Consider the following 26134-nt stretch of genomic DNA (forward strand, 5'->3'; position numbering starts at 1 on the left):
GCTCACAGTGTAGATCTTTTCTTTTCCCCCACTTTTAGAGCTATGACTGAAAACACAAAATGTTCTTGATTTTTTCATTCCCCATCTGTTTTCTGTCATTCAAATACCAGTACATTATTTGAAATATATTTAGTCTGCAGCCACAGTACATAGGTTGAATCATGTGTAACTTTTCATGTTGACCAGTTTAAACTTTACTTTTAATTGAAAAACATTTTCAAGTGCCTCATGACATCAGTTGGAATTTTCTTGGTTTGTGTGTGTCAGTGAGGATTTGGATTCACGAGTTTCCTTCCAGGGGGAAGAGGCAAAGAGGTTAAATGGTGTGGATGCACGTTATTTTGTGGAAAGAGCTCTGAAATGGGTGGTAGAAATCTGGTTTTCAGGTCAACTTCTGGGAAACACTGCCATTTGACATTGGGGAAGTGATGTTACTTCTTTAGAACTGAGATTTGCCATCTGGAAAATTGGCAGAAGTTGCCTAGATGTATTCTACCTTGCCAGCTTTGAAATCTGTGACACCATCACGTGTTCTTTGATTTTATTGCAGAATTTCCAAATTACATTTCTGTATAATACAGTATGATGTGGAGCTGATCAAAAGTTTGCTTTAACTGTCAGTCCTGGTGGTTAAATAAATATTGTACATAGTTCACTTTGTGGACTCTTCAATTCTAGTTATCATATGCTATTTTGGTGCTGCAGTGCACTTTGAGGTTACTCCATTTAGATACACTGTTTAATCCAATGCTTCTGTGAGTCATTAAAGAAAGGTTTTCATCGTACCTTTTGTTGAAACGAGATAATTGACAGGTTTCAGAAAGGAACCTGGAATCGTGGGGAGGTTACTAATTTCTAACATATAATTGATAAAGGGTAATTGTCTTTTCACATTTGTCAAACATTTTTTCAGTAATTATTCTTTGCAGCAATAGGAAAGAAATCGTAGGGATGTCTCATTTAAGGTCACCAGAGATTTTATTTTATATTACAGAATACTGGTTCATCAGCTATTTGCCTGTTGATAAACTTGTTGGTATAAAAACATTTCAGTTAGTGAGACCAGAGCCTTAAATTCTTGTTTTAAAAGCTGTTACATGAGGAGTAGTTGACTGAATAACTCTTCTCATACTCCACAGATTCTGGATTCTGTCCATCAGAAACATATTTTGATGAAGGGAGCTCTGTACACACATGCAAAGATGTAAAGCTCCATCCTAACTTTTCTGACAACATGCTTTATTCTAGGTGATAGTCTGTATTTGTATTATAGGCTGTTAGAGAAAAAGCACCTTTGAAGTATTAGAAATACCAAATGATTTGAGAAGAACAGCTGTTGAAATGTCAAGGAATGTTTGTGTAGTGGAAGCAAAAGTGTGGAGTATTTTTCTTCTGTTTAATCTGTTGATCCAAATAAATTCATCTTTGGAAACTATCCAGTGTCTTGTGCATAACAGGAACTCAGTAAGTGATTGGCAAGTGAAAATAAGGCCACATTTCTCAGTGCACAGCTCAGCAGGTAGGTAGTGCATTGTGTAAAATTTGCTGCACTGCACAAGTGTGAACCTGGGCTCTCTAACTACTTGCCAGATAACAGTTATCTCACTGAGCATTTGATCACTCATCTGAAAATGGGGGCAATGTAAGATCCATGTCATAAGGTTGTTATGAGCATTAAATTAGATAATATGATGTTAATAAAATGATAAAATTTTTAATGAAAAATAAGTAAATAACGAATACCTTTATTTGTGTCTCATAACGTCTTGGAGGTATGAAAATTGAAAGATTCCCAAGACATACTCATCAAATCACAGTTTGGAGTTTATAGACCTCTACAAATTTGGCAGATATTCTTTACATGGAACTTTTGCAGCTCCATGAAAAGTTCTGCTTTTATTCAGTGTCTGCTCAAAGGAAAGACTCTCACCTACTGTTTGTGTATCAGTTTTCCTGAAGTGGGTTTAGTTCTTGCCTTGAAAAGAGAATGAAAAAAGTCACTAAGAAGTAACAATAAGAAAGGAACCAATGCCTGACTTTATTTTATTTCTTGATGACCAAGTTGTCCCTCCTACGGTACAGATACTGAAAGTAACTTTATACTTAAGGTCAAAGTACTCCTTGTGTAGGGGCTCAACGTGTGTAGTGTTACCTCTGTCTAAAGCAATTTAAGAAGGCCATCATAAGCGATTTGACCATCTTCTATTTATATAACCAATTTAGAGTGGCAGAGTTGTAACAGAAAAAGATACTCAAAATCCAAAGCCCTTGTTTAACATCAGAATTCACTCCTTAATTGGCTTCAGTATCTTCATAAAATAAAAATAATGTACGTATCTCATAGACTCTATAGTTTAATGTGCCCATACCACATTTATATAGGGTGAGAAAGACTTTGAAGGAGGGAAGATGGAATTAATGGAGAGCCTTTTTACATGTCTTAAGAGTCAGCATTTGATACAAGAGGAATCAAGTCATGTAAATAAGGACTATTTTCAAATGATTATACTTGATGAAAAGTCTTATGTGGAATACCATTTTAGATATGTGTATATAATATGCTTATCTTGTTTACTTTTAAATATCATTTTAAGAGAATTAAACACACTTATTTCTGTAAAATTGAAAAGTCATTTCTAACAGTTCTTTTTCCTGCTAAATATGGCATTTATTTAAAGATCTAATATTTACCAGTCACTGCTATGTGGTTCTCTGAAAACCCTCCTAATTATCTGTGAAAGCCAAATGTGATCTGAGCTTTCTTGGCAAAAGGATATTGACTTTCATTAAGACCAAATTGCAGTACAGACCTTTAAGCCTTTATCTGCATCTCATTAATTGGCATGTGATTTGGGAGAGTGGCTATTAATTATACAGAAGACGGTGAGTGAATAGAAAAGATCATTCAAAGGCAAACTATGCTTAAACCTGACCATGTCCACAGACATTATATACTTCATCTGGCAGTCATTAATTTTCCTAAGTGTTTGAAATCAGCCATAGTAAGGGTTTTTAAATGGCACATCTAGAAATAACATTAATGTCTAGATTTTTACAATTTAATTTACTGGTAAGTCATTTTTATTAAACTTGCATGAATTTTTGGTTGAAGTGGCAATAAGAGAGTATACATAATATGATACGCTACAGATCCATTTTTAATAACAAAATCTCTCTTCCGCTGACAATAAACTATGGTAGTGTAGTCTTCAAAAAATCCACTAAGTTAAAATAAAGTTTTCAAGCTAAAATAAAGATACAAGAAGAGACAATCCTCATACCTATCTTTAAGATGTCAGCAGGTAGATTGTGCCTTGTTAAATACATACTGTTGGGGAATCTAAATTATTCTTTCAATTCCATTAGAGTGATATCTCATAATATACTTTGATAAATCCACACATAAGAATAGACCAAAATGAACTTGCAATTAACTTTATGTGAATTCCCTGTTTTCCGTTTTATCTGTGTAGCTAACATTTTTTAAATTTGAACATATATTTTCAAGTTGTCTCTTTTTCCAGAGAACACTTAAATCCATCTAATTGTTGCATTGAAAAATCTTGATCATTTTCAATATTAAATTTATTTTTATTAATGCAATTCAGCAAAAATATATTGAATATTGAGTACAAAATGCATTGTTCTACATTAAACCACTTAGATGGGGAGTTTGAAACTTGGTACTCTAACATTTAACTTGGGAGAAACAGAGTAGAGGATATTGATTCCACTGATGATGTGAACAGTGTTTAGTCATCTCATCTGACTGGTTTCTCACTAGTTCCTTATGAATTTTGCTGTAACTGTAAAGGACAGGTGTTTCTCACACTTTGATGGGTCAGAAGCAAATGGAAACCAACAGTTTTGAATGAAGGTTTTTATTAAATGGTAAGCATACTGTTACAAGATCTCCCAGCAAATAGGCCAATGTGTGTTTAAAACACTTTTCTTCTTAAGATTATCCAGGCTCAAGGCAGTGTTTCCCAAAGTGCAGGCCACCAGTAGTCTACCTGCATCTGAAATATGTGGGGGTATTTATTAATGCAGATTTCTTGGCTCCACTCCACAGTTAACTGAGTCAGAATCTATAGAAGTGGAGCCTGGGAATCTGTATGTAACACATTCCTTGGGGGAATTCTTAATCACTGACTTATTTTTCTGATGTTTTAGCTAGAATGGTTAATTTATGTGAAAAATGCTTATGATTAATGGATATCACATTATAGTTAAGTCAGCGTTGTTATGTATTGGTATATATTCTACAGCGTTACTGTATCTTTGAAAAGAAATATCTGTGGGTCAATGGAAGTAAATTGATGCTGGTATGACAGCTCCTTTCCTATTTTCCTATAAAATGATACTTCAAAAAATTTACTTTACACCTAGACACACACACATGAAGTTAAGAGGTGACATAGCTAGGGTTAAATAAGTTGGTATAAGTTTGAGACCACATTTCTGGAAGCAATGAATATTCCAATATGTTTAAAGTAGCTGATACCACTTCCATTATCAATGTAATGATTTACTCATTAATGTTTAATATTAAGCATTACTTAATGTAATTAAATAGACCATGTTTTATGATGCATATTTTCTTCAACTAAACATTAGCTAATTGTAGTTAAGTCATTTAGTATACTGATTGCATGCTAAACACATTTTCTTGCTTTTTACAGACAATTAATTTGAAATACTGCATGAATATCAGTTATTTGCTTGTGACTGATCTCAAGCCTAAAAAGAAACTCTTTTCATGAAGTATTTAATTCAGTTATTTTTACACTCTTTACAAAGGATATGTAATTTCAAAGCATATGTAAATGGTTTTGCTAGATTGTTTGAAGAAATGGGTAGAAAAAATACTTTTCTCCCTGATCTGAAATAGGTTTATCTTTAATTCAGTGGTGGAATAATTTTGGTAAGGTTGTCTTAAGTACCATTTCTACAATAATTGAAGGGTATCCAGAAATAGAAGCTTGAGAAAAATAGTTTACTTTAATTAATGCATTTAGGCAGTTTCTTTCTGTTGTATCAAAAATAAAATAAGGAACTTTTCAACCAAAATACTAGTGAAGCATTATGAACATATTTATTTGTTGAATAAATAAAATGAACTCTGTACTTCTTTCAATTTCTCCAAAATTCCAGGCTATTTCCTGAACTGTGTTCTTGCCACATGCTGTCCCTGCTTGTAAAAGGCCACCCAAATCTGCAAAGCTGCCTCTTTCTCATTCTTTAGTTCCCCACTTGAAGGAGCTCCTCTCAGATCAGCCTTGCCTTACTACTACATTTAATGTAGATCTCCAAGTCAGCCTTTTGTTTGCTTCTTTCATAAGACTTACTGAAATTGTTTTATTTGTCTGCTTACTCATTTCTTTTTTGTTTCCCACTGGGCTGTAAGCAACTTGAGATCAGAGAAAATGTTTGTCTTGTAAACATTTGCATCACCAGAGCCTAGCAGAATGCCTGGCACATAGTAGGTACTCAACATCTTTATTTGTTTGACTTTAGGGATGGATAGATGGATGGATGGATGGATGGGCAAACAGGGGGGTGGACAGAGGAACAGATTAATTAGATAGATAGATAGATAGATAGATAGATAGATAGATAGATAGATAGAAAGAAAGTGCTTTTGAGTTGAAAATGTTTACACAGAGAGAGATCTTAAATGAAGTGCTAGCATGGAATAATGCTTACATTTGATCAGTGGTAAGGAATAGATAAAAGTGTAATCACATTTATCTAAAGCATTTGAATGGAATAATCAGGCTAGAGAATTTTGTGGATTGGGTTGTTTTTCTGAAATGCTGTATTTCACTTACACTGTTGTGTTTAATTTGATTGATATTGTAGATGCAATTTTCTTTGTATAACTGAATAATTTTTCTCATACTTATAAAGAAGATGTGACTTGTGGGTAAATTTGATTAATAATGCTACCAGCTACTCTAGGCTATACAACTATGCTACCAGAAGCCATGCTGCCATTTGAATTTGGCAGATGTCCAAACCTGATGATATATGTGATAACATTGGGGAAACATGAGTTACTGTTTATAACTCTAAATTGTTATAGTTAAATATCAATCTAAATGTCTCTACTATGCCAGATAAACGTAAGGTTATAGCAGGTCTTTTCATAAAGCTATAATATTAAGGCTTATTATAGTATGTACCTATAAATGTATGCTCAGCCCATTCCTTGGTGTTCTATTTAAAAATATGTGAAACTATTTAGAAGAAAATAGTATATTTGGAATTCAAAGGACATGTACTGAACAGGATGAGGAGGTTGAAAGTGACAAGTTTTCAGGATTATTCTGTTATCTCATTTGTAATAAGATGGAAGCAACTCTGCATGTATTTTAATTTTAATAATAATGTAGGTAGTGTACATTTTACATTTGGTATAATTTTATAGTAAAAGTAGATATTCAATACATTAATTAGTCAAAATATGGTAAGTTATTTTAAGACAGATGCTGTTTTAAAGATATGAAATAATAATAATAAATAGGTTGGTTTCTAATTTTATTTCCATGCACTAATTTTATTAAAATAAATAAAATAATAAAATAATTTAATATTTATTTAGCTATGTAATTCTTCAGTCATTGGCTAACAAAAGATTTACATCAGAATACTATGTACTGTAAATTTAATTGCTTAGTACATTTTATTACCAGGTGCTGAAGTAGGCAAGTTTTTAAAATTTCTGTCTTCACAGCAACTCTGTAAGTTAGTATCATTACCTCTATTTTACAAATGAGAAAATTGTGACTTAGGAAAGTTACTTGTCTAATGCTATATTGTTAAAAAGTTTCAGGGTCAAGTTTACCTACTTTCAAACCCCTAATGTGTTATATGGTATATCACATTGCTTATAAAAAATAGCTTTAGCCATGTAAAATAATATTCAGAGACATTATTAATGAGGGCTATATTTTTCATTTAACCAATCAGCAAGCATTTATAGGGAGTGACCAGGCACTGAACTGAGAACTAGAGATAGTCTAAAATTAGACATGAGACTTGTCTCCAAGGACCTTACTGTTGTAAAGTGAGATCGTTGCTGGTGGCTGTAAATTTCTACACATGCTTGGATTCTACTGGGAATTCAGCTATGCTATTTTATACATCTCTTCATCTGTAGCTAATTCAAAAGTGTGAAAGGGCTGCTTCCCCTAGGGCAATTCTAACTGTGCCTTGTTTAACCAACAATGCACTAAATCATTCTATCAAGAGACAGACTTTCCCTTAAGAATCAGATTAGAGTTTTGACTGAATTCAGATAGGTAACTTGAACAAAAAGAACTTCAGTGTTAACTGTTATTTACAGATTAAGTCAAAATTATTTAGCATGACTTAAAAATTATGACATAACCAGTCCCCAAGTTTAAGAACATTACAAATTATCTCCAGATTTTCCACTCTGTCTAAATGGACCTTAGGGTTGCAGAAAGATAAAAGATGAAAAATCATGAGTGAGAAGGGGATGACTTGAAGACCCCTAACAGTTATTCCTGGTATGTTTCCCTTCCCACTTTCTATTTGTAGTATTCCAGGATGCAGTTATGCAAGCCCAGTTTAGTCCTCTCAGTCACATATAGATATATGTATGCATATGCTATATATGTCTATACATCCTATTATTTTTGTACAACCTAAAATTTTTGATGTTAATAGCCTTTTTTTCCCTAAGTAAAAGTCTTAATGTCTGTTTTAGGGACTCTCCAAGAAATCTGCATCATGAAAACAGCTACTGGCCTGATCTCTGCAGTGTGTGTGTGTGTGTGTGTGTGTGTGTGTGTGTGTGTGTGTGTGTGTGTGTGTGGTCTGTGTGTGTCTTGATGAATATGGGAAAATGCTCTGCAACTGAACCCTTAAGGTTAACTCCCCCACACCCACTCTCCTACTCACAAAGCTTTCAAAATCAGACCTATAATAGGCAAGAAATGAGTGGAGAAACCATCTTTATTTCTTTTCGAATATCTAATTCTGACATATTGACATCTTGAGTGCTGTCTATTGTTGCCTGTGTCTTAGTTTTGTGCCTTGCATCTTCTCATGGCTGTCTTCTCTGTTTCATAGGCCTATATTGCCTCCTCTGCTCTTTTCTCCCACGCACTGCCCTGTCCCTTCTTACTTGGTCTTTAGCCCACTGATGGAGTCTTGTGATGAGTCAATCATGCTTTTTCATCTCATGGTGAGTCTTATGCCTTGTGTTGCTCTCATATTGTGATTGTAACTCTCTCACATGATGCTCCTGCTCCTCTATCCCCTCAATAACTCTTTCATTAAATTGCTTTTTTGTGAGTTATCTTTTAGCTATGGTGTTTATGAAACCTTTGTGTCATAGATTCTACACTGATCATGTGTTATCAGGAATGTAGTCCTATCAGCCATGATTGTTGATTCACATTATATTATTCTATCCAAGATCATAAGCTTTCCAAAAAGAACATATTCTCATTTAATTTATTCTAATTTAATTACACTTTTTATGAAGAATTTCAGAGAATCTGGAATTCTGTCCGTAGTCCTAACTTAGCCACCTCTAACTACATATTCAAATGAACTGAGAAAATTTTGCCTGTTTTTATGTGTCTGAATTATATTCTTGTATGACTAGCTATTTTATGCATATGAAGTTTTTTATTCGTATTCTAATGGATATAAAATGTTTCTTTTTGAATTGTTGCCATTTTTAAAGATAATTAAGTGCAATTCAGTTTCTTCAGAATTTCAAAATGATTATATACATATTTTCTCTCCCCAATACGCCCCACTGTTAAGTATGATTTGTTACAAATTTGCAGTAGTCTATATTGTCATTTTGTGAAATCTCTTTTCCTCAATTTTTACAGGCATTGCCTTGATTAAAGGCCTCATTACCTCTCCTAGAGGAATGATGAGCTGCATCCTCACAGTCCATCCCCTTAAAAAGTGATTGTTTCCACAGTAATCTTCTAAAAAAAGTATATCATTTTGGAGAAGTCACTTTTAGTCTTATAGTCCTTCAGTGTCTTGACAAAACCCAGACTCCATAGCAACATCTGCCCCTGCTTACTTTCTCAATAGAAATTATCCCACTGTTTATAAACCTCAAACTACTTGTGTTTTCTTCTAGAATGACATGCTATTACACAACCTCATGATTTTTCATAAGTTGGCTCCTAGGTCTGCAGTGCTCTTATTCTGATTGTCAGTCTCTTGTCTCCCCTGCATTCTTAATAGATTGACCACCCCTGAACTTTCTATAATTGTAAAAATAGCATATTATCCCAAATAACTGAATATGAAAAATCATAATTTCATCAAGTCTATTTTGGGGCAAATGAGATTTCCTAGCACATAGCTTATTTCTAATAGCCCATAATTGGAAGGGATGCCTTTGAGCTGATAAGGCCCTTTACACTGATCTGGTTACATTCCTGCTTGGTCCTCCTGGTGAATCATGTAAAAGGGATGGAATGTGCCAGTCTGGCTGTGCAGATTATCACCATAGAAAGGATAACTCAACTGACCCTTCTGTGGGCTTACCCTGACTTGGTGATACTGTGACTTTAATATGAGTTAGACCAGTCAGAAGAACAGTAATTCCAACTGGAATATATAAAATGTGTTTATACTCACCCCTACCCCCAGTGCCCTTAATGTAGTTTCTCTTGCTAATCTTTGAAGGAAGATCTAAAACACTGGAATTCTTTGTCTCCGCTAAAAATCAAAAATTACCATGGTCGAGAAAAAAAAGCAAAAGCCCCTATGTACTTATAGTTCCTCAAGGCTGTCAAGTGTGGTTGGGTTGCTGGTGCTCTCCACAATTCTAGAGGAACTTCATGGCACAGTTGTAAGGGCTGGTGCAGAGAATGAGATTCGGGAGCAGAAAGTTGAGCACAGATTTCCTTTACTGGATGTCAAGGTGGGCAGCACAGCACATTGAAAATGTCACAGCTGATTTTACAGATTTCAGGACACCATAGAATGTCTGTTTTTTTATCTGTAGAAAGGATCTAAATTGATTTTTACACGAACATATATTATTTGTGTAAGCTATGGTGTAGAGAAGTAACATTAATCATATTTAAAATCTAAGACTAGTGTTGTATGAAAGGAGAGAAGGTTAGCACTCCCCTTGACAAGGATGGAAGAGGCCCTTGGGCCTGACAACACACATACGCAAGGACAAAAAACCAAACACCACATGTTCTCACTCATAGGTGGGAATTGAACAATGAGAACACATGGACACAGGAAGGGAAGCATCACACACCGGGGCCTGTTGTGGGGTGGGGAGAGCAGGGAAGGATAGCTTTAGGAGATATACCTAATGTTAAATGAAGAGTTAATGGGTGCAGCACACCAACATGGCACATGTATACATATGTAACAAACCTGCACGTTGTGCACATGTACCCTAAAACTTAAAGTATACTAAAAAATAAATAAATAAATAAATATATACAATCTAAGACTATTAGTTTTGTTACCTCGGATACAATTATAGTAGCATCTACTCAGAACTTTAGTTTTCAAACTATATGTAATTATTATTTTAAAATGATTACTTTACAATTTATGACATTACAAAATGACATCGTTGACCTTCAATTTCTGAAGGAAGTAGCAAGTTGAAGAACACAAAGCATTGATTGAGAGATGACTGTCCTAATTTTTGATGTTAATACAATATTTTAATACAATAATGAATTATTAGTTACTTCATATGTAACAAAAGTACCTCTGGAAATTTGACTAAGATGGTTAAATATAAAACTTAAATAGAAAGTGCTTTATCTAATGTGATTATTTGATTTTTTAAATTTTATAAACCATTTTTGACATATATTACAATATGTAATTCTGTGAATATTCGAATAATATTTGATGTGTTCCACTTAGGATAGTCAAGAACCAAGGTAATGGAAAAATTTCTCTTAAGCCATCTTTACTACGGAATTTCTGTTTGGTGATGATGATGGTGACAATGATGGCATCATAGTTATGTATGAAATTTGAACTCATATTATGGACAGGTCAGTCCTCTTAAGTATTTTGTATAGGGTTGTTGCATGGATAAAATGAGATAGTTTATGTGGTAGGAGTCATCATTTTTCTCTTTATATGGGCAAGGAGACTGATGCATGGAGAGTTGAAGTAACTTGTACAGATCAGTAAGTGGTTGTGTTCAGAGTTTCATCTTAGCTGTTCTGACCACATTCTGTGTTCTTCTGTGTGAAAAATAAATAAAAATAAATTAAAATAAAACCAGTCTTATTCAAGAAGATCGGCTGTTTTGCTTTCACTCTACTTGATACGATAGTTGGTTGAAAATGTCTATATCCTTAGATCCCCACAGACCCCACAGATGTGAAAAATGAGTAGTGGAGTTCTCTCAAAGAAGAAATATGTGGTCAATTAGGACCTAGAATCAGTCTTTGATGAACTGGAAGTTGCCTGGATAGGCAGAAAATTCATAAGAAATCCTAGAACTTGGCCTCAAAGACTATCCATGGCAATTTAAGTAGCTGAATGAACAAAATCTGAGTCCAAAATGAAGAGCTAAGTTAAAAAGAAACCAGTTAATAAATAGGGATTTGCCCTCTATAACCAATCTCACCTTGGTTTCATAGATAATATCCCAGTAAATGTGCACAGATATTTACTGTAACAGAGTGTCCACCTAAAAATACAGTGGATTGTGTTAGGACGCTAGAATAAAATGTTATAAAAGGGAATGACTGAATGAAGGATATCTGAGAACCTTTCCTTTTCTTGAATTTGTATTCCTTTAGGAGTATTTAATATAGAACTTCCTGATTGGAAGACTTACATATACCTAAAAAGCTCTTCACATTTAATATTATATATATTTTAAATGGCGGGATTTTTGGCTGTGTAGGAACTGGCTTCTCTGGCATTTTTACTCATGATGAAGAAAACTCTAGTAATCCAAAAAACATTTATTAAAAAGAGAGTTAAATAAAGCACATTGTTTTTCTTATGACAACCTCTGTCTGGGGGGTGGTTCACTTGAGCAGTTCATAAAATATGTCTAATGCTTTGCTTTGTTAAGACAAAGCAACTTTCTTGTTTATGACATGCAGAGAAGACATATATATATATATGATATTACTATGTATAAGATGTTCATTTTTTAAGTTTTGCTTTGTTTATTTCAATACTAGCCTAAAATTTTCATTTAATTGAATGGCTACTATATAAGGCACTTCCTGCTAGGTGTTTTACATTTTATACCTCTAATCTGAAAAATAACCTTACGGTAGAAATTATTAACCCTTCTTTACTTAGAAGAAAGTCAGAGCTCACATAGTTTTGGGTAAAGGGATGGGTTCCAAAGGTCCAAATGGCATGAAGGCAATCCAAACCTGAATCTCTGTGCCCCAAAGGTCACACACTATTCATTACATCACACTGGCTCCCAAGGACAAAATGAATCCAAAGATAGGTATTTCAAGGATAGGTATATTTTCAATTACTGATTAGCAGCACAGTTATAAAGCATAAGCAATCCTTTAAGAACAATGCTTTATTTGGGAACAGATTACTTGGGACTATCTGAACCCTTATGAATCCTTGAAAATCACCACTGTGGCAGCTCAAAACAAAGCAGTCTTTTGTACATATAATATATCTGCATTACATAAGTTGAATGTATATTTGTCTAATGTCACCCAAAGTTAGCTTATCTGTAAGATGGTTTTTAAGATGTAGGAAGATAATAACTAAAATGTGCTCATGATTCATTAAAATATACTTTAAAAGAATGAGATGAGCATAGCATTGAACGAGGTATCCCATTTCAATGGTAATTATTTCCCTTGAGTTAATTAAATAGTCTTTTATTTAGGGGAAAATTAAAAAGTAAAAAATATCAAGTTTTATCATGGCCATAAAGCTGTCAAAATAGTAATGGTGAGATTATCTGTACTACAGTTTTAATTTAAAGTAAATCTTTTAAGCAAATATGTATGGAAATATTAAGTCATTTTCCTGATTTTGACTTGCTCAGTATGACCATTATAAATATAAGAAGTAAAAAATAAAAAAAAAAACTAACAGCTTACTTCAGAACAGCAACAACAAAAATAAAGCATAGATGGATTTCTGAGTGGAGATTTTAACAAAGCAGAACTGAAAGAAATCAGTCTGAAACTTTCACCAGAACCCCTCTGCAGTTTTTCTTTCTCAGTTTCTGTTGTGCTTCTTTTTCACAATCTTCTGCCTTTCTAGAAAGTAAATGTGTTAATTAATTACTTATATAGGAGGTTTACAATGCTGTGAATTAAATGTTAACATAATTTATTTTTAGGTATCCCTTTAGTTCTGAGCTTAGAGTACTAATTATTTTGTTGGAATTTTGGTTATATTTTGCTTTTGAAAAAAAGATGGTCACAATTCGCTTCCAATGACATTTATGAAGTAATATTTATGGTATGTCTTTGATTTCAAAACAGTTTTAACTTAAAATATCTAATATAAATGATTCATTTTAGTCATATCTGTTATTTAATATCCAGTATTTTGCCAATACAAATTATGCTAATGAGTTTTTAATAGCTTCATTCATATTTGTCCTTAAGTTGGAGATGTACAAATACATATTTTACATATGTACACATGAGCACTTTAAAATATGTAAATATACAGCTGTTTTGAATGCTCTTACAATTAACATGCAGTTTAACATAACTTTGAACACCTGCTGCATCTTATGTTCTATATTCCTTACTGTGTGGATACAAAGATGAATTACAAACAGTTCTTGAGATCAAGGACTTTCCAATATATCATATGTATTTTTATGTACAAATCATAATGAAGATAAGCCTATAATGTTGATGGAATGTGTCACTGACAAATGAGTATTTTGCCTTTTCTTTAATAATTTATATAAATTTTCTACAGTGAGTATATGTTATCTCAGTTTATCTAAATATATAAAAGTATTTTAATCTACCCAAAAAAGGAAATATAAGTATATTTGATAATTTATATTTCCAGATACTTAGCTTCCCAACTGAAACTGTAATTATTTATTTATACTAAATAATTAAGAAGCCTTAATTAGCATTATACTGTCATCAGAAAAATTGGTACTAATTGGCCGGGCGCGGTGGCTCACGCCTGTAATCCCAGCACTTTGGGAGGCCGAGGTGGGCAGATCACGAGGTCAGGAGATTGAGACCATCCTGGCTAACACGGTGAAACCCCTTGTCTACTAAAAATACAAAAAAATTAGCCGTGTGTGATGGTGCGCGCCAGTAGTCCCAGCTACTCAGGAGGCTGAGGCAGGAGAACGGCGTGAACCTGGGAGGCAGAGCTTGCAGTGAGCAGAGATCGCGCCCCTGCACTCCAGCCTGGGCGAGAGAGTGAGACTCCGTCTCAAAAAAAAAAAAAAAAAAAAAAAAGAAAAAGAAAAATTGGTACTAATTTGTCAGTAACGGTGTAATTCAGAAGTTAATCTAATGAAGAAAATATTACACTGAAAAGTTAAAATTGTGAGGTTTAAAAAACTGACAAGATTTGTGGCTTTTTATTTACTAAATATTCATTGTATGATATAAAGTTTTTAAACTTTTCAACTCATAACAAGTGGTTCAATTAGAGATTCTGGCCTTCCTTTTTTTTAAAGACTATTTTTAGAGCAGTTTTTTCTTCACAGTGGAATTGAGATTTCCCATGTATCTCCGACCTCTACAGGAGCATAGCCTCCACATTATCAACATCTCTCACCAAAAGGTACATTTGTTACAATCGATGAGCCTAAATTGACACTTCATAATTACCCAAAGTCTATAATTTACCTTAGGGTTCACTCTCAATGTTGTACATTCTATGGGTCTGAACAAATGTATAATGACATGTATTCATCCTTATTGTATTTTACAGAGTACATTATAAATATCCTCTGCACTTGAACTATTCATCCTCTATCCGCCAGTCTCTGATAACCACTTATCTTTTTACTGTTTCCATAGTTTCGCCTTTTCCAGAATGTTCCATAAAGTACATAACCTTTTTAGCTTGGTTTTATTCACTTAATAATGTGCATTTAAGATTCTCCTATGTCTTTTAATGACGTAATAACTCATTTCTTTTAATGATAGATAATATTTCATTTCCCTGATATATACCTCATTTTATCCGTTCACCTAATGAAAGACATCTTGATTGCTTTTAAGTTTTGGCAATTATGAATAAAGCTGCTGTAATCATCATTGTGCAGGTTTTATATGGACATACGTTTTTAACTCCATAGGGTAAATACTACAAAGTGTGATTGCTGGATTGTATGGTAAAAGTATGTTTAGCTTTGTAAAAAATCACCAGACTGTCTTCTTAAGTAGTTATACCATTTTGCACTCATCCCAGCAGTAAATGGGAGTTTCTGTTGCACCACGTCCTTTCAGAATTTAGTGTTATCAGTGATCTGGATTTTGGTATGTAGTAGTATCTCATTCTTGTTTTAATTTGTATTTCCTAATGATGTATAATGTGGAGCATATTTTCACATTTGACATTTCATTCACATTCATTTCACATTTCAGATGCTTATTTGCCATCTATCTATCTTCTTTGGTGAAGGGTCTGGTGAGGTCTTTGACCCATTTTTGAATCAAGTTGTTTGTGTTCTTATTGTTGTGTCTTAAGTGTTCTTTGTATATTTTAGGTAACAGTTCTTTATCAAATGTGTCCTTTTCAAATATTTTCTCCCAGTATGTGACTTGTCATCTCATTTTCTTAACATTGCCTCTCACAGAGCATAAATTTTTAAATTTATCAAAGTCCAGCTTATCAATGATTTCTTTTATTGATTGTGTCTCTAGTGTTGTATCTAAAAGGTCATCACCATACCCAAGGTCGTCTAGGTTTTCTCTTATGTTACCATTTGGGAGTTTTGGAGTTTTGTGTTTTACATGGAATTCTAGGATTCACGTTGAGTTAACTGTGTGAAGAGGATAAGGTCTGTGTCTAGATCCATGTTTTCATATGTGGATGTCCAGTTTTCTAGTACCATTTGTTGAAAAAACCATGTTTGCTATATTGTACTGCCTTTGCTCCTTAGTCAAAGATTGGCTGGGCGCATTGGCTCACACCTGTAATCCCAGCACTTTGGGAGGCCGAGGCGGGCGGATCACGAGGTCAGGAGATGGAGACCATCCTGGTTAACACGGTGAAACCCCGTCTCTACTGAAAATACAAAAAAAAAAAAAAAAATAGCCGGGCGTGGTGGCGGGCACCTGTAGTCCCAGCTACTCGGGAGGCTGAGGCAGGAGAATGGCGTGAACCCGCGGGACGGAGCTTGCAGTGAGCCGAGATTGCGCCACTGCACTCTGTCCTGGGCCAAAGAGGGAGACTCCGTCTCAAAAAAAAAAAAAAAAAAAAAAAATCAGTCTACTATATTTATGTGGATCTATTTCTGAACTTTATTTTGTGTTTCATTGGTCTGTAATATTTGTCTTTCCTGCTGCCAGTACCACACTGTCTTGATTACTGTAGCTTTATATTGAATTATTTTATTATATTCTGCAACCTTGCTATAATCATTTATTATTTCCAGGATTTTTTCAGTATTTTTGGATTTTCTGCAGATGATCATGTCATCTGCAAATAAGGACAGTTTTATTTCTTCCAAATCTACATACTTTTTATTTTTTTTTATTTTTTATATTTAATTTTGGAAACAGGGTCTCACTTGGACACCCAGGCCGGAGTGCAGAGGTGTGATCATAGTTCGCTGCACCCTCGGACTCCTGGGCTCAAAGAAACCTCTCACCTCAGCCTCCTGAGTAGCTGGAATTACAGGTGCCAGCCACCATGCCTGGCCAAATCTGTATACTTTTTATTTTCTTCTCTTCTTGTCTTAGCAGAGTCCCGGCATGCTACTGAAAAGCGATGGAGCGAGGGGATATCCTTGCCCTGATCTTAGTGGGAAAGCTTTGAGTTTCTCATCACTATGTATAATGCTAGATGTGGGTTTTTTTGTAGGTATTCTTTATCAAGTAGAGTAAGTCCCCCCCTTTTCCTAGTTTACTGAGAATTTTTGTCGTGAATGAGTGTTGAATTTCATCAAATGCTTTTTCTGAATTTAATATAATCATGCAATTATTCTTCTTTAACCTGTTGATGTGCTAGATTACATGAATTGATTTTTTAATGTTGAACCAGCCTTGCATGCCTGAGACAGATATGAATTGGTTGTGGCATACAATTCTTTTTATACATTGTTGACTTTGATTTGCTGGCTTGTCTTTTAATAGGATTTGAGTACCATGCATATTTTTTACTTTGGCAACATGTTTGACACTTGCTGTTAGGTTCTTTATAATAAATATACTATTCATTTATGTGATAGAAATTCAGTCTTCACTGATTCTTGTCCTCACATCTTTCTATATATAAAACTATATTATTCCAATGTAAAAAAATAACACACACACAAAAAAGCAACCGATCAATGAACTCTACTCTAAAATGGTTGCCTTGGTTTTCCTTATAATTGCAATTTTTTTTAAAGTAAGAGAAACAAAAAATTCATTTCCGTTATCCATCTATTCCATGTAAATTTGAACACATTCTTTTATTCATTTTTTTCCCTTTCATGAAAGTGGAATAATATTGTAAGAGCAGTTACATAATTTGATCAAAATTTGTGTCTTGAATTGTTAGTTCAGCATGTAATTTTCTTTTGTACAATTCAGAACTATGTTTTTTTAAAGGGTAAAGAACAGGTACTATATTTAACACCATATCTTTCATTCAGCTTTCCTAATATATTCTAATAGCCTCATTAAATACAAATATAAATTAAACATTCAATTTCAAGGCTTTAAAATTTATGTTAATTTAATTAAAGAAAGTATCAAAAGCGGCACTCATATAAGTTATATAAAAACTGAGATAAAATTCAGTGGAAGTATATTATTTTAGCTTTTGATTTAAAAATGAAGTTTATTTCACCTGTTAATTATGTTTTTTTATCTAATAGAAAGGGAGAGTGATAGCTACTTAGCAAAGCAGCTTTAAGAATTACATAAACAAATATACATAAAAGTCTTAGTAGTACCTTGCATACAGTAAATGCTCAATACATGGTGGTGTTTATTTATAGTTAATGTTCTTGATAATTTTGTGTTTGGGATTTAATCTTATATTTTATAATTAAGCTAACCAGTTTGTAACTTTCCATGTTGTAATGAAGCATAATACTTGTTTCAAACAAAAATTGAGTTTCTTAGTTATTCTTTGAAAAACACTGTATATCTACTGTTAAAAAATTATAGTGTAATTGATGATGTTTGTATATTTTAACTTGTGTCTTTGCTTCACCTCTCTTCTCTTCATTTATCAACCCAATAACTATTTGTAGAATAGGGAGATTAAATCTCTACACTTTCAGTGTCTTGTTCAGGTCTCTTTTAGTGCTGTGGCAGTGGTAATTCTTTAATATTTACACTCACAGAGACAGTGTGATTAGGTCAACATAATTTTTTTCATGGTGTTCTTTGTCCTCCTACATTCATATTTGTCAACATTCCTCATGGTATAAGCAATCAATGTAATACATTACTTATTATGAAATAAAATGTTTATAATGTATCCCATTTTCAGAAGCATTTTTTTCTACTGTGTACACTTAGATTAAGCTTAAATATTCTTTGATCTCTGAAGAAATTGAAGAAAGAGAGCTCTTCCTTTTCATTCTTCTCTGATATGGGCCATGAATGATTTAGTTTAACACATATTTATGGAGCACCAACTACATGCCAAGAGAGAGGGTAGATGCTAATGATAGAACTATGAAAACTGCCTTTAGGATGCTCAGGTACATACAAACTCATTTCAATGTAGTTTATTAAGTATTAAGATCAATGTATGCATAAAATATGAGGGGAATTGAGTGTCAGAGAAGCATTTAATCCAGCTTCCAGAAAATGAATTCAGCCCAAACAACCCATTTTAAGGTAGAATGGTAATTATATGTAGAATTACATCTGAATTATCATGAAATTCTTTGGTCATCAGTAAAGATGCACTTGTGATCATAGTAATTCTCTGAATATTGAACAAAACATCCTAATGCATTTTAGCAAAAAATTTTAATTGTAGTAAACAAGGAGTGTTATCTGATGATTAAGTGGAAATTTCACCAGAAACCTCATATATTTTCATTTTCCAACTTTTAGGTTCAAGACGTACATGTACAAATTTGTACGTGGGTAACTTATGTGTTGCAGGGGTTTGATGTATAGATAATTTCATTACCCAGGTAATAAGCATAGTACCCAATAGGTAGTTTTTCAATCCTTACTCTCCTCCCAACCTCTACCCTCAAGTAGGCCTCAATGTCTGTTGTTCCCTTTGTATCGATGTGTACTCAATGTTTAGCTCACACTTATTAGTTAAAACATGTGGTACTTGGTTTTCTATTCCTGTGTTAATTCACTTTTGATAATGGCTTCCAGCTCCATCCATGTTGCTGCAAAGGATATGATCTCATTCTTTTTTATGGCTGTGTAGTATTCCGTGGTGCATATGTACCACATTTCTTTATCCAGTCCACCATTGATGGGAATATAGGTTGATTCCACATCTTTGCAACAGTCAGCACTGCTATGACACACACATTGATGTGTCTTTATGATAGAACAATTTATATCCCTTTGAGTATATGCCCCGCAATGGGATTGCAGGATCAAATGGTAATTCTATTTTAAGTTCTTCGAGAAATCTCTAACTGCTTTCCAAAGTGACTGAGCTAATTTACATTACCCCAGAACTGTATGTGTTCCCTTTTCTTTGTTATCTTGTGAACATATGTTATTTTTTCACTTTTTAGTAGTAGACATTCTGACTGGTGTGAGATAGTATCTCATTGTGGTTTTTATTTGCATTTGCCTAATGATTAGAAATATTGAGCATTTTTTCATACACTTCATGGTTATGTATGTCTTCTTTTGAGAAATGCCTTTTCATGTTCTTTGCCCATCTTATAAAGTGGTTGTTTGTTTTTTGCTTGTTGATTTGTTTAAGTTCCTTGGAAGTTGTGGATATTAGACCTTTGAGGAATGCATAATTTCCAAATAATTTCTCCCATTCTATAGGCTGTCTATTCATGCTGTTGATAGTTTTGTTTTGGCTATGCAGAAGCTGTTTAGTTTAATTAGGTCCCACTTGTCAATTTTTGGTTTTGTTACGATTGCTGTTGTAGTCTTCATCATGAAGTCTTTGCCAGGGCTAGTGCCCCAGATGGTATTTCCTAAGTTTTCTACTAGAGCTTATAATTTATAGTTTTAGGTTGTACATTTAAGCATTTAATTAATCTTGAGTTGGTTTTTTAAAATATGGTGAAAGCTAAGAGTCTAGTTTTAGTCTTCTGCATATGGCTAGCCAGTCATCCCAGCAACATTTATTGAATAGTGAGTCCTTTCCCCATTGCTTGTTATTGTCAGCTTTGTTGAAGATCAGATAGTTATAGGTATGTAGCTTTATTTCTGGGTTCTCTAACCTGTTCTACTGGTCTGTGTGTCTGTTTTTATGCGAGTATCATGTTGTTTTGGTTACTCTAGCATTGTGGTATAGTTTGAAGTCAAGTAGTGTGATGCCTCAAGCTTTGTTCTTTTCAGTTAGGATTCCTTTAGTTATTCGGGCTTTTTTTTGGTTCCAAATGAATTTTTGAATTATTTTTTCACGTTCTGTGAAAAATGTCATTGGTAGTTTGATAGGAATAGCATTGAATCCGTAAATTCCTTTGTGCAGTATGGCCATTTTAACGCTATTGATTCTTCCTATCCATGGGCATAAATGTTTTTCCATTTCTTTGTGTCATCTCTGACTTCTTTGAGCAGTGTTTTGTAATTTGTATTGTACTGATCTTTTACCTCCCTGGTTAGCTGTATTCTTAGGTATCTTCTTCTCTTTGTGGCTTTTGTGAATGGGATTGTGGTCTTGATTTGTCTCTCAGCTTGGACATTATTGGTATATAGAAATGATACTGATTTTTGTACATTGATTTTGTATCTTGAAACTTGGCTGAAGTTGTTTATCATATCCAAGAGCCTTTGGGGAGAGACTATGGGATTTTCTAGGTATAGTATCATAGTATCATATTATCTGCAAAGAGAGATGGTTTGACTTCCTCTCTTCCTATTTGGATGCCTTTTATTTCTTTCTTTTGCCTAATTGCTCTAGACTTCCAGTACTATGTTGAATAGGAGTCATGAGAATGGGCATCCTTGTCTTGTTCCAGATCTCAATGGGAATGCTCCCAACTTTTGCCCATTCAGTATGCTGTTGGCTGTGGTTTTGTCATAGATCACTCTTATCATTTTGAGGTATGTACATTCAGTGCCTAGTTTATTCAGGGTTTTTTAACATGAAGGGATGTTGAATTTTATCTAAAGCCTTTTCTGTATCTATTGAGATGATCATGTGGTTTTTGTTTCAGTTCTGTTTGTGTGATGAATCACAACTATTGATTTGCATATGTTGAACCAACCTTGCATTCCAGGAATAAAGCCTACTTGTATGTGGTGGATTAGCTTTTTGATGTGCTCCTGGATTCTATTTGCAATTACTTGTTGAGGATTTTTGTATTATTGTTCATCCAGGATATTGGCCTAAAGTTTTCCTTTTTCATCATGTTTCTGCCAGGTTTTGCTATCAGAATGATGCTGGCCACATAGAATGATTTAGGGAGGAATCCCTAAATCATTTAAAAATACTAGCATGATTAGTTTATTAACATTTTCAACACTATCAGAAAAGGTTGCTTTCCTTTATTTTATTTATTTATTTATTTCTTGAGACAGGGTCACACTCTGTCACCCAGGCTGGAGTACAGCGGCATGTTCTTGGTTCACTGCAGCCTCCATCTCCCAGGTCCAAACAATTCTCTTGCCCCAGCCACCCAAGTAGCTGGGATTACAGGCATGCACCACTGCGCCCAGCTAATTTTTGTATTTTTTGTAGAGACAGGGTTTTGCCATCTTTCCCAAGCTGGTCTCAAACTCCTGAGGTTAAGCAATCTGCCTGCCCTGGCCTCCCAAAGTACTGGGATTATAGGAGTCAGCCAATGTGTCCAGCCACAAGTTTTCTTATTAACGACTTTTCTTTGACTAAAAACAAATTGAACAAAGTTGAAAAAGAGATATCAAAAAATTATAGCAATATTTTTGTTAATTTTATAATTTTTTAAATTAACTCAAAATTTGGTTTCATTAAAGTTCCTTTTTCTGTGAAGTTCAGTGGCCATATTAGACCTTGATATTTAGAAAAATGAAAATATTAAAATAGAGAACAGAGAAAACAAAGATTTCATTACTACCCTAGAATTCAGCTTGGTGGTGGAAGGAATTGTGTTCATCAGTTTGTTCATAAAATTCTGTAGGCCATATGGAGAAGATTAAATGTTATGTTATTGGTAGAACTATGTGGAAAATTAGAGAGGACACACTATATAAAAGTAAAACATTTCTCATTTAATTTACAGTACTAGAGAATGCCAAATGCTGTCCTTGTTGTATGAATTAGGTACAAAATGTTTATTATGACATTTTTAAACAGAACTTAGGACACATTCTGTGTAATTAATAACAGGAGATGTTTCTTAATTCATGATATCAACTCCTTTATAAGCATATTTTGGAGATTATCTTTTAATTAAAATATACCATACTTCTAGCATAGATGTAAATCACTCATGTTTAAAGGGATGACTTCTACAGGGTGATATGATCTCATTCAGAGATACTAGAGCTTTGGTACTGTTCTGTAGGTTGGTTTTAGTTTCCTTCAAAACAAGATCACATTGTTAAATTTTATTTCCATAACTTGCTCATATGTGTAACATGGCATATTTCTGTCTTGTATTAGTTGACTATAAATTTAATAAAATAATAGCTGGCCAGTAGAAAAAAATAAGCAGAAATATCTTGAGAAGAAGCGTATTCCATTTGGACTGTTTTGTTTTTTCATACTAAATATGTTGGAAAAGTTTCTGGTTTTTCTCCCTGCAGTTGTGGCTCTTAAGTAATTTATTTTGATTTACCATGAAGATCATATTATGACTGCCTATTTCAAATCATTCTTAAAGTCTTTCTGTTTTTCTTGCAGTGTGCCATGATATTTATAAGTATTAAAATTTTTTAGGCACCTGAAATAATCTACAGATATGCTTGTGTAGTGAACCAAGAAATGCGATAAAATGAATGCATAGGACACTTATAGACATAAAAGGACATTTGCTTCAAAATGGCATTTGTACTCAGGGTTAAAAACAGGTTATTTTCCTGGCCCAGAGAAATGTACTCTCTTTACAATGACGTATTGTTCCCTGAATTTGGATGAGTAATGGCACCAGAGCCATTTTACATGTGAGTACAGATCTCTTAGATTCTTTTAATCCTGTTTAATCACTCAGGTGATGAGTATGCAGAATGAAAATATTTTTGATAAAAGGCATAGCTCATTCATCTAAAAAGTTATCAATGTTTTCTTCTACCTTCCTTACAAAATACCTTTTCAGAAACAGACCTATTTATAAACACTCGTAAAGAATCAGACAGTGGTAAGGACTGTCATGAAGCCCCACTCACTGTCATGGTGTCTTCTAGACATATATTTTTCTTGATGATAGTAAAGGTTGGCCTCTTCCATTTCAGAGCACACAAACAAATCTAATCAGGAGTTCTTATCAGTTGTGTTCACTGCTATATCCCCATCCCCTAAAACAGAGCCTAGCACATAGTAGGCACTCGGTAAATATTTCTGAATGAATGAATGAATATATTGTGCAATAGTATTCTATTAGAGCTGTCACTTGTGTGAGTCAGTTTTTATTAGATCATTGGGCTAATCAAGTCAAAGATATAATCATGTGAAGCTGCTGACTTTTTAAGAGAGAACTCTCTGGTCTTTTGCAATATTTTATTATTTTAACCTAAAATTTTCTAAAATGTGATTTTTCTAGAAGTATAAGTTCATGCTGTAGAATTTAAAGCTGAGAAGGACCTTAAAACCTGTATTTCTGTACCAACATCATCAGAGGGGCCCATTTGTCTTCCTCGAAGAGCAACTTGGAATACTTTCTATACTGCTTCACATCTGGCATATGTCTTCAGAAAGCTGTATTCCAGTAAGGGATGCCTCTAGAATAAAAGGAGGTACACAGTGAGAAATTTTGTAAAGTATTCTTTGCTTAGTTCCTGTCTTAGTTTGTTTATGCTGCTATAACAGAATACCACAGACTGGGCAATTTGTAACAAACAGAAACTTATTGGCTGACGGTTCTGGAGGCTGGAAAGTCCAAGATCAAGAGGCTGCCATTTGCACAGCCTTCTTACAGGGTCATCCCATAGAGGAAAGGCAAAGAGGATGAGAGAAAGCAAGAGGGCAACAAACTTGTTCTTTTTTTTTTTTTGAGACAGAGTTTCGCTCTTGTTGCCCAGGCTGGAGTGCAATGGCGGGATCTCGGCTCACCGCAACCTCCGCCTCTGGGGTTCAAGTGATTCTCCTGCCTCAGCCTCCCAAGTACCTGGGATTACAGGCATGCGCTACTGCCCCAGCAAATTTTGTGTTTTTAGTAGAGACTTGTACTTTTATAAGGAAACCATTCCCATGGTTTTATTATTAATCCATTCTTGAGGGCCTCACCCAGGCCTTAACACCTCCCATTAAGCCTCACTTTCCAACACTGCTGCATTGGGAATCAAGTTTCCAACATATGAACTTCAAAGGACACTTTCAAACCATAGCAGTTCCTTTCTGCTAAATTAGCTTGACAAGTGGTTGCTTAAAAACACGACTTGCAGCGTTTGTCCCAACTCTGCCATCTGCTAACTTTCCGATGTTGGGCAAATTATTTAACTTCTTGATGCCTCAGGTTATCATTCATAAAATGGTGATAATTATAGTGCAAGCTTCATAGTATTAATATTACTTTGGTAATTTAATGAGCAGGGTTTAGGAGTCTTATTCTGTAAACAGATAGTAAATACTTCAGGCTTTGTATGCCATGTGTTACCTCTGCAATACTTAACTCTATTGTGTCATACAAGCAATATAGGTAATCCATGAATGAATTAATATGGCTCTGTTCCAGTAAAACTTTATTTACTTAAACAGACATTCCAGGAGCTGAGGTTTGTGGACCCCTGGTCTAAAATGTTGCTTAATAGATAATCAAGTTAAAAATGATTAAATCTTTTATTCCCTTTTGAATTTTTTTTTTCACTTAACGTATCATGGATATACAGAATTCTTCAATGTACTAAAAAAACACACTGTATGTTTGCAAATCTAATTTTTTAACAAAAATACAGATTTATTATAATATAAAAGAATGTCTAAAAACTTCTGGTAGCAAATCCTTAAATTAATCAAGGGATAGGATTAGAAAATGTTTTTAAAGGAATGTAAATGGAATAGGTTTAGGATAGGTTTCAGGGCACTCAATGATGTGTTTCAAATCAAGCAGCTGGGAAGCATCAGGAATGGGGCTGAAGTGGTGTGAGTGAGTGTGTGTATGTGTGTGTGTGTGTGTCCTGCTGTCTAGTCTGTGGCCTTTTTACCTGTCAATCATCCATACTGTAATTGAATTTAGAAAGTATATTTACCTCCTGGTCATACAGAAATTGAATATAAAGCAATATGTATTTGTGAAGATGGATAGGCAATATATTAACAAACCCAAATTTTTATTTTATAGAACTTAACTACACTGTCTGGTTGTATTAATGCTAGAAATATTATTCCAGTAGCATTTATATCAGAGTTTGATGACTTCAATCAAATTCTATCCATTTATATAGTAGTAGATTATACTTATATTCAATTATTTCTTAGTTAATTTTTCACTTTATTCATTCATTTAGCAATAATTTGTTGAATACCTTCCCTAGGGTAGAATCTGAGAGTGACAATATGAAAAAACATAGTTCCAGGGATCAAGAAGTTTATAGTAGAATAAGGATAATAGAGAAGCAGTAAGGTGGTAACATGATGGTTGACAAAAGTACCATAGAAGGACACCCAGGGGGTTGTGAATCTACAGAGCACATAACCCAGCCTATGTGACACCTAGGCTAAGAGGTGACACCTA

At 34.0% G+C, this 26134-nt stretch overlaps 1 protein-coding gene and 1 pseudogene across 2 annotated transcripts in view; both read left to right on the plus strand.

Annotated features, from left to right (window-relative positions):
• The window catches only part of CHSY3 (chondroitin sulfate synthase 3), a 293136-nt gene that overhangs the window by 64263 nt on the left and 202739 nt on the right, over nucleotides 1-26134 (plus strand).
• LOC112133636 (U6atac minor spliceosomal RNA) lies at nucleotides 10110-10221 on the plus strand (annotated as a pseudogene).

This window comes from Pongo abelii, chromosome 4 (assembly GCF_028885655.2).
Source record: "Pongo abelii isolate AG06213 chromosome 4, NHGRI_mPonAbe1-v2.0_pri, whole genome shotgun sequence".
NCBI lineage: Eukaryota > Metazoa > Chordata > Mammalia > Primates > Hominidae > Pongo > Pongo abelii.